The 18,301-nt window shown below is 38.3% G+C and overlaps 1 protein-coding gene across 11 annotated transcripts in view; it reads left to right on the top strand.

The window, feature by feature from the left end:
- HECW1 (HECT, C2 and WW domain containing E3 ubiquitin protein ligase 1) overlaps positions 1-18,301 on the top strand; it is a 600,315-nt gene that overhangs the window by 366,190 nt on the left and 215,824 nt on the right. The gene's annotated exons all lie outside the window — the stretch shown is intronic.

Below are 18,301 nucleotides of genomic sequence, written 5' to 3'. Positions count from 1 at the left end.
TAGGACCACAGGCACACAACACCATGCCCAGCTACTTCTAAAAAGTTTTGTAGAGATGGGGTCTCGCTGTGTTATCCAGACCAGTCTCCAACTCCTGGCCTCTAGTAGTCCTCCCACCTCAGCCTCTTAAAGTGCTAGGATTACAGGTGTGAGCCACCATTCCCAGTCAAGATTTGGACTCTTGAAAGAAAATCTAGCCTCCTTCCCAGGGCTCTATGCAGACCATGACTTTTTCTTTTCTTGTTTATTTCATCTTAGTTCATTTTAAATTTAGGGGTACATGATTTGTTTGTTACAAGGATATTACATGCATAACAATGAGGATTTGCCTTCTAATCTACCCATCACCCAAATATTGAACATTGAACTCGATAAGTCATTTTTCAGCCTTTATCCCTCTCCTAAACTCTCAGCTTTTGAAGTCCCCAGAATCTATTATCTCCATCTTTATGCTCATGTATACCCACTGTTTAGCTTTAAGTGAAAACATGTGATGCTTGATTTTTTTGTTTCTGAGTTAGTCCACTTAAGATAATGGACTCCAGCTCCATCCGTGTTGCTGCAAAAGACATAAATTTATGTTTTATGGCTGTATAGTATTCCATGGTGTATATGTACCACATTTTCTTTATTCAGTCAACTATTGGTGACATTTAGGTTGGTTCCATGACTTTGCTATTGTGAATAGTGCTGCAATAAACATAAGAGTGCAAATGTCTTTTTAATTAATGATATTTTTCCTTTAGGTAAGTACCTAGCAGTGAGTTTGCTGGATCTAATGGTAGTTCTATTTGTAGTTATTTGAAATATCTCCATACTGTTTTCCATAGAGGTTGAACTAATTTACGTTTTCACCATAGTATATGAGTGTTCCACTTTCTCTGCAACCATGCCGACATCTGTTGTTTTTTAACTTTTTAAGTAATAGCCATTCTGACTAGCATAAGATAATATCTCACTGTGATTTTAATTGGCATTTCTCTGATGATTAGTGATGTTGAACATGGGTTTATTGACCCCTTGTATTTCTTCTTTTGCAAAATGTCTGTTATACCCTTTACCCAGTTTGTAATGCAGTTATTTGCTTTTTTTCTCGTTGAGTTGTTTGAGCCATCTGATATAGACTGATCTCTGAGCCTACCCAACAAAGATGTATTTAAGAGCCCAAGATGACATCTCTAGGTCAGTCAAGTGGCCAAGAGCCCCAAGGTGACATCTCTAGGTCAGCCAAGTGGCCAGTGCATGCTGGACAGCATGTTGTGGAAAGGCACACACCATTTCCTAGGTGTTACAGGATGGTATGTGCATGTAACTTCATTTTTCACCTTTTCTTCTAACAGTCAGACACTAACCTGCTTCATCACAGCATCTCAGTGTCCACAGATGCCCTTCCTGTATGGCCTCTCTAACTCAGCCAAATAGCTAAGATCAATGTCTCCCAAGAGGCAACAATTCCAGCAAATTCTAAACCTACACACATTATCTTTTTGTGAAATTTTACCCCAATGAAGTACAATTTCCCTTTTTTATAAAAGATACACTTGCTGTAAAGGCTGCATTTTCAGTGTCAGGGGCTCCTTAGAAGGACCCAACATCCAGTTCCTGCACCCTGAATCTGAATCAACTGCAAAAGGGAAAAGCAACTACCAACTGAATATGCACCATGCCAGATGGCCTGGCATATGTATGTGCTTTGAGTTGCCACGTCCTATGTGCCAGAGAGCCAAAACTGGTTTCAGGCAACACAGTCCTCCACCATCTGACCAGCCAAGGTTATTCTCTCCACTTGGATTGAAACACAGAGACCTACTCCAGTGATCCAGGATTAGGGACTTTTGTGGCACTGAAGGCGCTAGACTCAGTGATGATATTACCGCTGCTCTTGTCCTTGGCCTGGGAAACACTGCTGGGATCCCCTGCCTTCATCCTGAATGTTTGGGGTAGGCTTAGAAAGTACTCAGCTGGTTCCATCCAGCACAGGGTACTGCAGCATCAGTGCTGTGCGACGCCCTGTTTTCAATCCTCATATTCTTCGCTTTTGCCTTCTATATCCCTCACTAGGGATTTTTTATTAGTCTTTTCAAAGACCCAACTTTTTGTTTTCTTGATCCTCTATATGTGTTTGTTTTCTGTTTAATTACTTTCTGCTCCTTACTCTTTATCATTTCCTTCTTTCTACTTTCCTTGGGTTTAATTTGTTGTTCTTTTGCTAATTTCTTGAGATTGCTGCTTAGCTCGTTGGTTTGTAGCCATTCTTGTCTAATGTATGCAATGAGACTGTCAATTTTCCTCTAAGCAGTTTTTATTTTGCTTTATTTTGGTAAAAATCTTGCTGAAGCACAACACACACACAGAAAAGTGCACAAATTTAAGTGCAGAGCTTATGAATTTTTCAGAAAGGGAACTCGTTCACGTAAACAGCCCCAAATCAAGAAGCAGAGTTTTACTCACATTTTAATCCATTCTGTTTCTCTTCATCCTTCTCACACATCTGTGTTTCTGTCTGGAAGGCTGGGATCATTTTCTTTAAAAAAACAAAAAAAAACAAAAAAAAAAAAAAAAAACTCCCTTTAGTATTTCTTTTAGTGCAAGCCCACTGGAGATAAATCATCTCAGGTTTTGTTTGTCTGAAAACATCACTATTTCACCTATACCTCTGAAGAATAATTTCATTACATATAGAGAACTCAAGGTTAGGTATATTTTTCTTTAGCACTTAGGAATGTCATTTCTCTATCTTCCAAACAGTCAACAGTTAGTCTTTTGCTCATGCCTTTGAAGGTAACTATTTTCCTTCCTCTTATGCTTTTAAGACTTTTATCTTTGTTTTGGGATTTCATTGGTTTAATTATGATGTGCTTAGCAGAGGTTCTTATTTTTATCCTAAGGCTTATCCTGAAGCTTAATGATAAGCTATTATCTCCTTAAAAGTGCCTTTACCCCATTCTCTGAAACTGCAATTACATACAGTGGATCATTCTATTGTGTTCCTCTGTTCCTTTTTCTCTATGTACTTTCTATCCTTTTTTTACTCTATCTTCTTTCAATTCAGATATTTTCAGTTTACAAACGCTCTTTCTGTTATCCCTGATCTGCTGCTAAACACATGTATCAAGTTCTTAATTTCAGGTATTCTATTTTTCAGTAATACAATCCGCACTTGATTCTTTTCTATTGGTTTTAATATTCTAGCAAAGCCTGCACTTACATATCTATTTTCTTTTTTTTTTTCTTCTTCTTTTTTTTCTTTTCTTCTTTTTTTAACATGGAGTCATGCTCTGTCACCCAGGCTGGAGTGCAGTGGCACAATCTCGGCTCACTGTAACCTCCACCCCCTGGATTCAAGCAATTCTCCTGCCTCGGCCTCCCGAGTAGCTGGGATTACAGGTGCGCACCACCATGCCTATTTTTTTTTTTTTTTTTTAAGTAGAGATGACACCATGTTGTCCAGGCTGGTCTGAAATTCCTGACCTCAGGTGACCCACCTGCCTCAGCCTCCCAAAGTGCTGGGATTACAGGTGTGAGCTACTGCACCCAGCTTCTAATTACCTTTTAAATCTGCAAGCAATAGTCCAGAGATCAGAAACTCTGTCTGGGGATAGTGACAGTAATCAGCATTGAAATGAAAATAAAATGCATTTTTCTATTGTTTTTGAGTTTAGAATTGGCCCCCTGACACATGAAGTATTTTCCATAAATAAATGTTAGAGTGTTGTTCTGAACATTGGTTCATTTTAGTCACTTTTGCTATGGGGGTACCATATTTGAAGACATTAACATGGGATTTATTCTTCTAAATAAGAAATTAGTCAAGTAATATACAGTTCTTCATGTAAAAAAATATGTATCAGTTATCACAATTACTTCAAAAAGAAGTTGCATTAACCATTTTTTATTCAAATAACCAGACAGCTCATAATTCAGCTATTAGAGAAGCATGACTTTATCAGGTGGCAATTTATATAGTCAGGCAAATGTGAAATTCTTAAAAATACAAACATCTTCTGTTTATTAAAAAATTTATGGCTTTTCTAGTTTTTTTCAAATTAATTTAATTTTAGTTTCGTTTTAATTAATATAACCAGTCAGTAATACAGCATTCTAATCATGAAGACTTTGGAAGTATATATCCAATGAAGATGATACCTGTACCAAATTATAGAATTTTGAAAAGTCAATATGACATTCTGTAATACAAGATTTTTTCTGTTAGCATCATCTATTTAATGATAATTTTACTGCAAAAATACCATTTGAGTAGCAAAAACATCATGACTTTCAGGGCTGTTTATAGTAGAACAAGGGTTTGTTCGTTGTTGTTTTGGTACAATTTGATATGGCTTTAAAAAGTATATCATTTTATGCCTTTGAATGAGTTCTTAGACACAAGCTGCTAAAATTAAATGCAGCAGGACAGGTATGTATAAAAGATGACTTTGTTTCTTTCTGGTGGTGTTGGTTAAAAACCAGAGACCCATGCCTGAGAAACTTTAACATTTTACCTTAAGGAAATTCAACAGGTAATACCAGTTTTTAAGTTAACATAAATTTTCCAATGTTTATTATTAATACTTACACTTAAGGAGAATCGTCAGTGTTAGGTGGCTCGTCAGCAAACATTACTTCCGTTTATCTTCATTTATTTGGAAGCCCTTCACCCTTCCTTTTGTTTTGATCAAAAGTCACAGCCTTTCTCTAAGCTGTTTATTTCTTAAAATCCATTTAATTCATAAAAAGAAAAGCAAATGGATATATTGCCATGTTGGATAGACTGGCAGCGCTCAAGGTCTTATATAATTCATGTTGATCATTTCTTTAAAAGTGCTGCTCTCACTGTTTACTCTTGCTGTAAACAGTGAATACTCACTGTTTATACTTACAGTGAATACTCACTAAATACTCTTCAGACTCCATTTATATCATATTATTCTACTGTTATCATCTTTTTGAGCATTTAAAGACATTATATTTTCTATTCCTCCTTCTAGATAACTCTTGAGGCTAACTCTTTCAGAGTAATTATAGCTTTTTTGGTTCAAATTGCTTTTCTTGGGGTTTGAGGATATAGTCTCACGTCTATTTTGAAGTAGACATGACATATTAGAAGATTTAAGTTCATTATTCTTAAGAATGTTTCTACATAGATAATTTGGTTATTTCTGCAAAATAGCTGACTTCACAATGGAAGGCTGTGCTGATCTATGTCTGTCTAATTCATCAAGTCTGATTGTACCCTGGTTCATATGATTTGAGTGTTTCGGCACTTGCAGATATTTTAGCACATGGGTAGCTAAAAACTCATCATGAAGTTCAGCTGTTCATGGTGCTGGCAAACTGCAATGTCTGGGCAACAATATTCTTAAGGCTTATTTTTATGTTGACAGATACCTCCTTTCAGCACTTTCAAGTTGTCGCTCCTTTGTCTTCCATTATTTCTGTTTTTGTTATGAAGTCATGTGTCAATATGATTGTTGCTCCTTTGAAGGTAAGCTAGCTTTTTACTTCGTTGAATGATGATGTTGTTTTTTTCTTTTTCTTTTTTTTTTTTTTTAACCCTGATGTCTGATTGCTTTGTTCCTTTTGGATTCATAGGGCTTTTTGAATCTATACATTGATGTCTTTCGATGTAGCACCATCATCTCTCCACTCTCCTTTTAGATTTCAGTTACCTATATTTTAGACTACCTGTTAGTATCCTGTGTGTTTCTTACTCTCTCATCTATATTTTTTCATCCTTTTCCTCAGCATGCTTTATTCTGGATTTTTTTTCTGACCTATATTCTATTGTCTCCCCTATGTTGTTTAATCTATTGTTAAACCTGTCCATTGAGTTCACTATTTCAAAATTACAGTTTCTCAGAATTTCTCACATTCAAGATTTCTGTTTGGTTCATTTTATAGACTTCATTCTTTGCTAGTAGTTTCAATCTTGTCTTCTTTTTCCTTGAGTGTTTTATGTTCAGTGACATCTACTTTGCTTTTTGTTTTTAATTTAGAAATGGGACTTCATTGGAGCCGGGCGCGGTGGCTCAAGCCTGTAATCCCAGCACTTTGGGAGGCTGAGGCGGGTGGATCATGAGGTCGAGAGATCGAGACCATCCTGGTCAACATGGTGAAACCCCGTCTCTACTAAAAATACCAAAAAAAAAAATTAGCTGGGCATGGTGGCGCGTGCCTGTAATCCCAGCTACTCAGGAGGCAGGAGAATTGCCTGAACCCAGGAGGCGGAGGTTGCGGTGAGCCGAGATCAAGCCATTGCACTCCAGCCTGGGTAACGAGAGCGAAACTCTGTCTCAAAAAAAAAAAAAAAAAAAAAAGAAATGGGACTTGATTTTGTATAAAGTTTTATAGTCTGCAGGGTGTCAATTCCACAGGCTGAGAAGTATAGACTCCAGCAGAAACTGGAAACAGGCACTTTGAGGGAGGTGAGAGCAGAAGAGGAACTTATGTTGAACAGTTTGGCCAAGTATGCATATTTAACAGGTTATAGCAGAAGCTATGAGTATTCACAAAGAGGGCCCTAACACGTGTATCGAACAAACATGCATGTAACATACAACCCAAGTTCACATTAGGGTAGAGATGTAACATTTAAATGAATTACTATTGGGCCCTATACATCAAAAGCTAAAGCAGGGACATGGAGGCATTCAGGTGTGCACACTCCGTAAACAAGCCAGCACCAGTCAATGGTTGGTGGTCTCTTATTGGAAGTTACTGAAATCATTCTCTTCTATGATTTTTGTTTTTGTTTTTTAATTTTATTTTTCTATAAGTTATTGGGGTACAAGTGGTATTTGGTTACATGAGGAAGTTGTTTAGTGGTGATTTGCGAGATTTTGGTGCACCCATTACCCATGTATACACTGCAGCATATTTGTAGTCTTAGATTCCTCGCCTCCCCCCCACTCTTCCCCCCAAGTCCCCAAAGTCTGTTGTATCATTCTTCTGCCCTTGCATCCTCATAGCTCAGCTCCTACATATTAGTGAGAACAGACAATGTTTGGTTTTCCATTCCTGAGTTACATCACTTAGAATAAAAGTCTCCAGTCTTATCCAGGTCGATGCAAATGTTAATTCATTCCTTTTTATGGCTGCGTAGTATTCCATTATGTGTGTGTGTGTGTGTCTGTGTGTGTGTGTGTGTGTGTATACACACACACACACATATACGTATATATACCTATATATGTATATACACACACATACACACACACAGATACACACACACACACACACACACACACACACACACACACACACACTATAGTTTCTTTATCCAGTTGTTGATTGATGGGTATTTGGGTTAGTTGCATGATTTTACCATTGTGAATTTTGCTGCTATAAACATGCCTGTGCAAGTATCTTTTTCAAATAATGACTTCTTTCTCTATGGATAGAAACCTAGTAGTGGGATTGCTGGATCAAATGGTAGTTCTACTTTTAGTCCTTTAAGGAATCTCCACACTGTTTTCCATAGCGGCCATACTAGTTTGCATTCCCACCAGCAGTGTAGACGTGTTCCCTGTTCACCACATTCACACCAACGTCTACTTTTTAAATTTTTTTATTATGGCTATTCTTGCAGAACGAAGGTGGTATTGCATTGTCGCTTTGATGTGAATTTCCCTGATCATTAGTGATGTTGAGCATTTTTTCATCTGTTTGTTGGCCATTTGCATATCTTTTTTTTTTGAGAATTATCTATTCCGGTCCTTAGCCCACTTTTTAATGGGACTGTTTGTTTTTTTCTTACTGATTTGTTTGAGTTCGTTGCAGATTCTGGATATTAGTCCTTTGTCAGATGTGTAGATTGTGAAGATTTTCTCCCACTCTGTGGGTTGTCTGTTTACTCTGCTGACTGTTCCTTTAGCCATGCAAAATCTCTTTAGTTTAATTAGGTCCCAGATATTTATCTTTGTTTTTATTGCATTTGCTTTTGGGTTCTTGGTCATGAAATCCTTGCCTAAACCAATGTCTAGAAGGTTTTTCCAGTGTTGTTTTCTAGAATTTTTATAGTTTCAGGTCTTAGGTTTAAGTGCTTAATCCATCTTGAGTTAATTTTTGTATAAGGTGAGATGTGAGGATCCAGTTTATTGTGTTGAATTTGTAGATTGCTTTTGGCAGTATCGTTATTTTTACAGTATTGATTCTACTCATCCATGAGCATGGGATGTGTTTCCATTTGCCTGTGTCATCTATGGTTTCATTCAGCAGTGTTTTTCTTTTCTTTCTTTTTTTTTTTTTTTTTTTTTTTTTGCAGCTATTGTAAAAGGGGTTGAGTTATTGATTTGCTTCTCTGCTTAGTGACTGTTGGTGTATAGAACAGCTACTGATTTGTATACATTAATCTTCTATCCAGAAACTGCTGAATTCTTTTATCCATTCTAGGAGCTTTCTGGAGGAGTCCTTAGGGTTTTCAAAGTAAACTATCGTATCGTCAGCAAACCGTGACAATTTAACTTCCTCTTTACCACTTTGGATGCCCTTTCTTGCTTTCTCTTGTCTGATTGCTCTGGCTAGGACTTGCAGTATCATGTTGAAGGTGAGTGGTGACAGTGGGTATCCTTGTCTTGTTCCAGTTCTCAGAGGGAATGCTTTCAACTTTTCCCTATTCAGTGTTTTGTTGGCTGTGGGTTTGTCATAGCTGGCTTTTATTACACTAAGGTATGTCCCTTGTATGCCAATTTTGCTGAGAGTTTTAATCATAAAGAGATGTTGGATTTTGTCAAATGCTTTCTCTGCATCTATTGAGATGATCATATGGTTTTTAAAAAATTCTGTTTATGTGGTATATCATATTTATTGACTTGCGTGTGTTAAACCATCCCTACATCCCTCGTATAAAACCCACTTGATCATGGCGGATTATCTTTTTGATATGTTGTTGGATTCATTTAGTTAGTATTTTGTTAAAGATTTTAACATCTATATTCATCTAGGATATCTGTATGTAGTTTTCTCTTTTGCTTATATCCTTTCCTTGTTTTGGTATTAGGGTAATGCTGGCTTCACAGAATGAATTAGGGAGAGTTCCTTCTTTCTCTCTCTTGTGGAATAGTGTAAAAAGAATTGGTACCAATTCTTCTTTGAACAGCTGGTATAATTCTGCTGTGAATTTGTCTGGTCCTGGACTTTTTTTGTTGTTGGTATATTTTAATTACCATTTCAATCTCGCTGCTTGTTATTGGTCTGATCAGGGTATCAGTTCTTCCTGACTTAAGCTGAGAGGGATGTATTTTTCCAGGAATTTATCCATTTCTTCTAGGTTTTCCAGTTTATGTGCATAAAGTTGTTTATACTAGCCTTGAATAATCTTTTGTATTTCAGTGGTGTCGGTTGTAATATCTCCTGTTTCATTTCTTAGTAAGGTTATTTTAATTTCCTCTCTTCTTTTCTTGGTTAATCTTGCTAATGGTCTATCAATTTTATCTTTTTAAAGAACCAGCTTTTGTTTAATTTATCTTTTGTATTTTTTTGTTTCAATTTCATTTAGCTCTCTTCTGATCTTGGTTATTTCCTTTCTTCTGCTGGGTTTGGGTTTGGTTTGTTCTTATTTCTCTAGTTCCTTGAGGTGTGACTTAGACTGTCTGTTTGTGCTCTTTCAGACTTTTTGATGCAGGCATTTAGGGCTATGAACTTTCCTCTCAGCACCGCCTCTGCTGTATCCCAGAGGTTTTGATAGGTTGTGTCATTATTGTCATTCAGTTGAAAGAATTTTTAAATGTCCATCTTGATTTTGTTTTTGACCCAATGCTCATTCTGGAGCCACTTAATTTCCATGTATTTGCATGGTTTTAAAGGTTTCTTTTGGAGTTGATTTCCAGTTTTATTCCACTGAGGTATGAGAGAGTGCATGATATAATTTCAATTTGCATAAATTTATTGAGGCTCATTTTATGGCCTGTCGTATGGTCATACGACAGGAAGTTCCGTGTGCTGTTGAGTAGAATGTGTATTCTGTGGTTGTTGGATGAAATGTTCTGTACATATCTGTTAAGTCCATTTGTTCCAAGTTACAGTTTAAGTTCATTGTTTCTTTGCTGACTTCCTGTCTTGATGACCTGTCTGGTGCTGTCAGTGAAGTATTGAACTCCCCTACTATTAATTGTGTTGCTGTCTATCTCACTTCTTAGGTCTATTTGTAATTGTTTTATAAATTTGGGAGTTCCAGTGTTAGGTACATATGTGTTTAGGATTGTGATATTTTCCTGTTGAACAAGATCTTTTACCATTACATACTGTCCTGCTTTGTCTCTTTTAACCACTGTTGCTTTAAAGTTTGTTTTGTCTGATATAAGAACAGCTACCTCTGCTCACTTTTAGCGTCCATTTGCATGAAATGACTTTTTCCACCCCTTTACTTTAAGTTTCTGTGAGTCCTTATGTGTTAGGTGAGTCTCCTAAAGGCAGCAGATAGTTGGTTGGTGAGTTTTATCCATTCTGAAGTTCTCTATCTTTCAAGTGGAGCATTTAGGCCATTTACATTCAAAGTTAGTATTGAAATGTGAGGTACTCTTGCTTTCATGACACTCTTTGTTGCCTGTGTACTTTGTATTTTTTTTTATTTTTTATTTATTTTTATTTTTTATTGCATTTTAGGTTTTGGGGTACATGTGAAGAACACGCAAGATTGTTGCATAGGAACACACATGGCAGTGTGATTTGGTGCCTTCCTCCCCTTCACCTATATCTGGCATTTCTCCCCATGCTATCCCCCCACAACTCCCCACTCCCCTCTGTCCCTCCCCTATTTCCCCCCAACAGACCCTAGTGTGTAGTGCTCCCCTTCCTGTGTCCATGTGTTCTCATTGTTCAACACCCGCCTATGAGTGAGAACATGCGGTGTTTGATTTTCTGCTCTTGTGTCAGTTTGCTGAGAATGATGGTTTCCAGGTTCATCCATGTCCCTACAAAGGACATGAACTCATCATTTTTGATGGCTGTGTAATATTCCATGGTGTATATGTGCCACATTTTCCCTGTCCAGTCTATCATCGATGGGCATTTGGGTTGGTTCCAGGTCTTTGCTATTTTAAATTGTGCTGCAGTAAACATTCGTGTGTCCTTATAGTAGAATGATTTATAATCCTTTGGACATATACCCAGTAATGGGATTGCTGGGTCAAATGGAATTTCTATTTTTAGGTCCTTGAGGAATCGCCACACTGTCTTCCACAATGGTTAAACCAGTATACACTCCCACCAACAGTGTGAAAGTGTTCCTATTTCTCCACATCCTCTCCAGCATCTGTTGTCTCCAGATTTTTTAATGATCGCCATTCTAACTGGCGTGAGATGGTATCTCAATGTGGTTTTGATTTGCATTTCTCTAATGACCAGTGATGATGAGCATTTTTTCGTATGTTTGTTGGCCTCATGTATGTCTTCTTTTGTAAAGTTTCTGTTCATATCCTTCGCCCACTTTTGAATGGTCTTGTTTGTTTTTTTTCTTGTAAATCTGTTTTAGTTCTTTGTGAATTCTGGATATCAGCCCTTTGTCAGATGGGTAAACTGCAAAAATTTTTTCCCATTCTGTTGGTTGCTGATTCACTCTAATGACTTTTCTTTTGCCATGCAGAAGCTGTGGAGTTTGATTAGGTCCCATTTATCTATTTTGGCTTTTGTTGCCAATGCTTTTGGTGTTTTGGTCATGAAGTCCTTACCTACGCCTATGTCCTGAATGGTTTTGCCTAGATTTTCTTCTAGGGTTTTTATGGTGTTAGGTCTTATGTTTATGTCTTTAATCCATCTGGAGTTAATTTTAGTGTAAGGTGTCAGGAAGGGGTCCAGTTTCTGCTTTCTGCACATGGCTAGCCAGTTTTCCCAACACCATTTATTAAAGAGGGAATCCTTTCCCCATTGCTTGTTTTTGTCAGGTTTGTCAAAGATTGGATGGTTGTAGATATGCTTCATTGCCTCTGCGACCTCTGTTCTGTTCCATTGGTCTATATCTCTGTTTTGGTACCAGTACCATGCTGTTTTGATTACTGTAGCCTTGTAGTATAGTTTGAAGTCTGGTAGCGTGATGCCTCATGCTTTGTTCTTTTTGCTTAGAATTGCCTTGGCTATGCGGGCTCTCTTTGGTTCCATATGAAGCTTAAGGTGTTTTTTTCCAGTTCTGTGAAGAAGGTCATTGGTAGCTTGATGGGGATAACGTTGAATCTGTAAATTACTTTGGGCAGTATGGCCATTTTCATGGTATTGATTCTTCCTAACCATGAACATGGAATGTTTCTCCATCTGTTTATGTCCTCTCTTATTTTGTTGAGAAGTGGTTTGTAGTTCTCCTTGAAGAGGTCCTTTATGTTCCTTGTTAGTTGTATTCCTAGGTATTTTATTCTCTTTGTAGCAATTGTGAATGGCAATTCGTTCTTGATGTGGCTCTCTTTAAGTCTGTTATTGGTGTATAGGAATGCTTGTGATTTTTGCACATTGATTTTGTATCCTGAGACTTTGCTGAAGTTGCTTATCAGTTTCAGGAGATTTTGAGCTAAGACGATGGGTCTTCTAGACATACAATTCTGTTGTCTGCAAATAGAGACGATTTGACTTCCTCCTTTCCTATTTGAATACCCTTTATTTCTTTTTCTTGTCTGATTGCTCTGGCTAGAACTTCCAGTGCTATATTGAATAGGAGTGGTGAGAGAGCATCCTTGTCTAGTGCCAGATTTCAAAGGGAATGCTTCCAGTTTTTGCCCATTCAGTATGATAGTGGCTGTTGGTTTGTCATAAATAGCTTTTATTGTTTTGAGATACGGTCTGTCAATACCTAGTTTATTGAGGGTTTTTAGCATAAAGGGCTGTTGAATTTTGTCAAAGGCCTTCTCTGCATCAATTGAGATAATCATGTGGTTTTTGTCTTTGGTTCTGTTTATGTGGTGAATTACATTTATAGACTTGTGTATGTTGAACCAGCCTTGCATCGCCAGGATGAATCCTACTTGATCATGGTGGATAAGCTGTTGCAATCAGCTTGCCAGTATTTTATTGAAGATTTTCGCATCTGTGTTCATCATGGATATTGGCCTGAAGTTTTCTTTTCGTGTTGAGTCTCTGCCAGGTTTTGGTATCAGGATGATGTTGGTCTCATAAAATGATTTGGGAAGGATTCCCTCTTTTTGGACTATTTGGAATAGTTTCAGAAGGAATGGTACCAGCTCCTTTTTGTATATCTGGTAGAATTTGGCTGTGAACCCATCTGGACCTGGGCTGCTTTTGGGTGGTAGGCTCTTAATTGCTGCCTCAACTTCAGCTGTTGTTATTGGTCTATTCAGGGTCTCAACTTATTCCTGGTTTAGGCTTGGGATGAGGCAAGTGTCCAGGAATTTATCCTTTTCTTCCAGGTTTACTAGTTTATGTGCATAGAGTTATTTGTAATAATCTCTGATGATGGTTTGAATTTCTGTGGAATCTGTGGTGATATCCCCTTTATCGTTTTTTATTGCATCAATTTGGTTATTACTTTTCTTTTTTATTAATCTGGCTAGTGGTCTATTTTGTTGATCTTTTCAAAAAACTAGCTCCTGGATTTGTTGATTTTTTGAAGGGTTTTTTTTGTGTGTGTTTCTATCTCCTTCAGTTCTGCTCTGATCTTAGTTATTTCTTTTCTTCTGCTAGGTTTTGAGTTTTTTTTTTTTTATCTTGCTCCTCTAGCTCTTTCAATTTTGACGATAGGGCGTCAATTTTAGATCTCTCCTTTCTTCTCATGTGGGCACTTATTGCTATATATTTTTCTCTAGAGACTGCTTTAAATATGTCCCAGAGATTCTGGTATGTTGTGTCTTCATTCTCGGTGGTTTCAAAAAACATCTTTATTTCTGCCTTCATTTCATTTTTTATCCAGTCAACATTCAAGAGCAAGATGTTCAGTTTCCATGAAGCTGTGCGGTTCTGAGATAGTTTCTGAATTCTGAGTTCTAACTTGATTGCACTGTGATCTGAGAGACTGTTATAATTTCCGTTCTTTTGCATTTGCTGAGGAGTGATTTGCTTCTAATTATGCAATCAGTTTTAGAGTAGGTGTGATGTGGTGCTGAGAAGAATGTATATTCTGTGGATTTGGGGTGGAGAGTTCTGTAAATGTCTATTAGATTTGCTTGTTCCAGATCTGAGTTCAAGTCCTCGATGTTCTTGTTAATTTTCTGTCTGGTTGATCTGTCTCATATTGACAATGGAGTGTTAAAGTCTCCCACTATTATTGTGTGGGAGTCTAAGTCTCTTTGTAAGTCATTAAGAACTTGCCTTATATATGTGGGTGCTCCTGTATTGGGTGGGTATATAATTAGGATCATTAGCTTTTCTTGTTGCATTGATCCTTTTACCATTATGTAATGTCCTTATTTGTCTCTTTTGATCTTTGTCACTTTAAAGTCTGTTTTATCAGAGACGAGAATTGCAATGCCTGTTTTTTATTTTTATTTATTTATTTATTTATTTTTTTGTTTTGTTTTGTTTTGTTTTGTTTTGCTCTCCATTTGCTTGGTAAATCTTCCTTCATCCCTTTATTTTGAGCCTTTGTGTATCCTTGCATGTGAGATAGGTTTCCTGGATATAGCACACTGATGGGTTTTGGCATTTTATCCAGTTTGCTAGTCTGTGTCTTTTGATTGGGGCATTTAGTGCATTTACATTTAGGGTTAATATTGTTATGTGTGAATTTGATACTGCCATTTTGATGCTAGCTGGCTGTTTTGCCCATTAGTTGATGCAGATTCTTCATTGTGTTGATGCTCTTTACCATTTGGTTTATTTTTGGAGTGGCTGGTACTGGTTGTTCCTTTCTATGTGTAGAGCTTCTTCCAGGAGCTCTTGTAAAGCAGGCCTGATGGTGAAATCTCTGAGTACTTGCTTGTTTCTAAAGGATTTTATTTTTCCTTCACCTGTGAAGCTTAGTTTGGCTGGATATGAGATTCTGGATTTAAAGTTCTTTTCTTTAAGGATGTTGACTATTGGCCCCCACTCTCTTCTGGCTTGTAGGTTTTCTGCTGAGAGATCTGCTGTGAGTCTGATGGGCTTCCCTTTGTGCATAGCCCGGCCTTTCTCTCTGGCTGCCCTTAGCATTTTCTACTTCATTTCAACCCTGGTGAATCTGATGATTATGTGCCTTGGGGTTGCTTTTCTTGAGGAATATCTTTGTGGTGTTCTCTGTATTTCCTGGACTTGAATATTGGCCTGCCTTACTAGGTTGGGGAAGTTTTCCTGGATAATATCCTGAAGAGTATTTTCCAGCATGGATTCATTCTCTTCATCACATTCAGGTACACCTATCAAATGTAGATTAGGTCTTTTCACATAGTCCCACATTTCTTGGAGACTTTGTTCATTCCTTTTTACCCTTTTTTCTCTATTCTTGCCTTCTCGTTTTATTTCATTGAGTTGATCTTCAACCTATGATATCCTTTCTTCTGCTTGGTCAATTCGGCTGTTGAAACTTGTGCATGCTTCACGAAGTTCTCATGTTGTGTTTTTCAGCTCCATTAATTCACTTATATTCCTCTCTAAGTTGTCCATCCTCATTAGCATTTCATCAAATCTTTTTTCAAGGTTCTTAGTTTCTTTGCATTGGGTTAGAACATGTTCTTTTAGCTCACAGAAGTTTCTTATTACCCACCTTCTGAAGCCTGATTCTGTCATTTCACCGCACTCATTCTCCATCCTGCCTTGTTCCCTTGCTGGTGAGGAGTTGTGATCCCTTGTAGGAGGAGAAGTGTTCTGATTTCAGGTGTTTTCATCCTTTTTGCACTGGTTTCTTCCCATCTTTGTGGATTTATCCACCTGTCATCTTTGTAGTTGCTGACTTTCAGATTGGGTCTCTGAGTGGACATCCAGTTTGTTGATGATGAAGTTATTTCTGTTTCTTAGTTTTCCTTCTAACAGTCTGGCCCCTCTGCCGTAGGACTGCTGAGGTCCACCCCAGGCCCTGCTTGCCTGGGGATCACCTGAAGCAGCTACAGAAAAGTAAGGGTTGCTACCAGTTTCTTCTTCTGCTATCTTTGTCCCAGAAGTATACCCACCAAATGTCAGTCTGATCTCTCCTTTATGAGGTGACTCTGTGGATATATGGGGGTCAGGGAGCTGCTTGAGGAGACAGTCTGTCCTTTGTAGGAGCTCAGGTGTCAAGCTCTGAGCTCCATTGTTCATTCAGAGCTGCTGGGCAGTGATGTTTAGGTCTGCTGCAGCAGAACTCCTTAACATCTTTTTTTTTTTTCCCCAGGTGTTCTGTCTCAGGGAGTTAGGGCTTTATTTATGAGTTTCCATTGTGCTGCTGCGTTTTTTTATTGTTTTTTTATTTTATTTATTTATTTATTTATTTATTTATTTATTTTAGGGCTGCCCTACCCAGCAAGGAGGCAGCCTAGTCACTGTCTGCCTGCAGAGGTTTTGCTGAGCTGCTTTGGGCTCCGCCCAGCTGCCCTGTGAACTTCCCTGCAGTCCTGTTTATATGGGTGTAGTTAGAACTGCCTCAGCAATGGTGGCCCACCTCTGTAATGGTGAACTCTCTCTGTAATGGCAGGTTGCCTCAGCAATGGTGGGCTGCCTCAGCAATGGTGGACTACCTCCGTAGTGGTGGAGTGTCTCGGTAATGGCAGACGCCCCTCCCCCACAGAGCTGGACCGTCCGGGGTTCAGCTGTGCTTGCTGTGAAACTCTCAACCCAGAGCATTTCCAATTGCTGGTTTTTTTTGTGTGGGGTTGGGACCAGCCAAGCCTGATCACCTGGCTCCCTGCCTCTGAGCTTCTTTTTTTTTTTTTTTTAGTTGGACGGTCGTCTCTCTCCCAGGTGTTCCAGTCGCCTGTTGAAAAGGCGCCAGGATCTGTGTGATTTCCCATGTGGTGACTCACTGTGCCACCTGAAACAGTGGCGCTGAGATTCGTGGGGCTTTTTATCCCCCCGAATCTCCTGGCCTGGCTCCCTGTTTCAGTCCCTTTTTTAATCTGATGAATGAGTGACTGTGCCTTCCCACTGCTCTAATCGCCAGCTAAAAGGGCACCTGGACCAGTGTATTTTGCATGGAGAACTGCTGTGCCAGGGTGCTGGCAAAGCAGCCATGCTGGCCAAAACAGTCACGCTGACCAAAACAACCGTGCCGGCGGAAACAGGCATGCTGGCGACCCGTGGGGCTCTTCTGCCTGGGAATCTCCTGGTCTGTGGGCAATAAAAATCCATCTGGAAATTCGGCATCCACTCACCCTCTGCACTTTCACTGGGAGCTGCAATTCTGAGCTGTTCCTAAACGGCCATCTTGGATCACACACCTGTTTTTGTTTTTATTTTTGCTTTTTAACTTGTATTTTTGTTTTATAGGTCCTGTGGGATTTACGCTTTAAAGAGGTTCTGTTTTGATGTGTTTCCAGGATTTGTTTCAAGATTTAGAGCTCCTTTTGGCAGTTCTTGAAGTGGTGGTTTGGTAATGGAGAATTCTCTCAGCATTTGTCTGTCTGAAAAAGACTATATATTTCTGTCATATATGGTGCTTAGTTTCGCTGAATACAAAATTCTTCGCTGATAATTGTTCAGTTTGAGGAAGCTTAAAATAGGGCTCCATTCCCTTCTAGCTTGTAGGTTTTCTACTGAGAAATCTGCTGTTAATCTAATAGGCTTTTATATATATATATATATATATATATATATGTTACCCGGTGCTTCTATCTCACTGCTCTTAATATTCGTTCCTTCATCTTAACTTTAGATAACCTGATGACAATGTGTCTACGCAAAGATCTTTTTGTAGTGAATTTTCCAAGTCTTCTTTGTGCTTCTTGTTTTTGGCTATCTAGGTCTCTCACAAGGCTGGGGAAGTTTTCCTCAATTATTCCCCCAAATGTTTTTCCAGACTTTTAGAATTATCGTCTTCCTCAGAAACAGCAATTATTCTTAGGTTTGGTCATTTAATATAATGCCAGACTCCTTGGAGGCTTTGTTTATATTTTCTCATTCTTTCTTCTTTGTCTTTTTTGGATTGAGTTAATTTGAAGACCTTGTCTTTGAGCTCTGAATTTCTTTCTTCTACTTGTTCAGTTCTATTGCTGTGATTTTCTAAAGCATTTCACATTTCTAAAAGTATGTTCAAAGTTTCCTAAATTTTGTATTATTTTCTTTAAGCTAACTATACCCATGAATATTTCTCTCTTTACCTTTTGTATTATTTTTTGGATTTCCTTGCATTGGGCTTCACCTTGCTCTTGTCCCTTCTTGATTAGCTTTATAACTAACCTCCTGAATTCTCTTTCAGGCAAATCAGGGATTTCTTCTTGGTTTGGATCCATTGCTGGTGAGCTAGTGTGATTTTTGGGGCGTG

The sequence above is a fragment of the Saimiri boliviensis genome, chromosome 10 (assembly GCF_048565385.1).
Source record: "Saimiri boliviensis isolate mSaiBol1 chromosome 10, mSaiBol1.pri, whole genome shotgun sequence".
NCBI lineage: Eukaryota > Metazoa > Chordata > Mammalia > Primates > Cebidae > Saimiri > Saimiri boliviensis.
The sequence above is the reverse complement of the archived record's forward strand: the minus strand, read 5'-3'. Positions and strand labels throughout refer to the sequence as shown.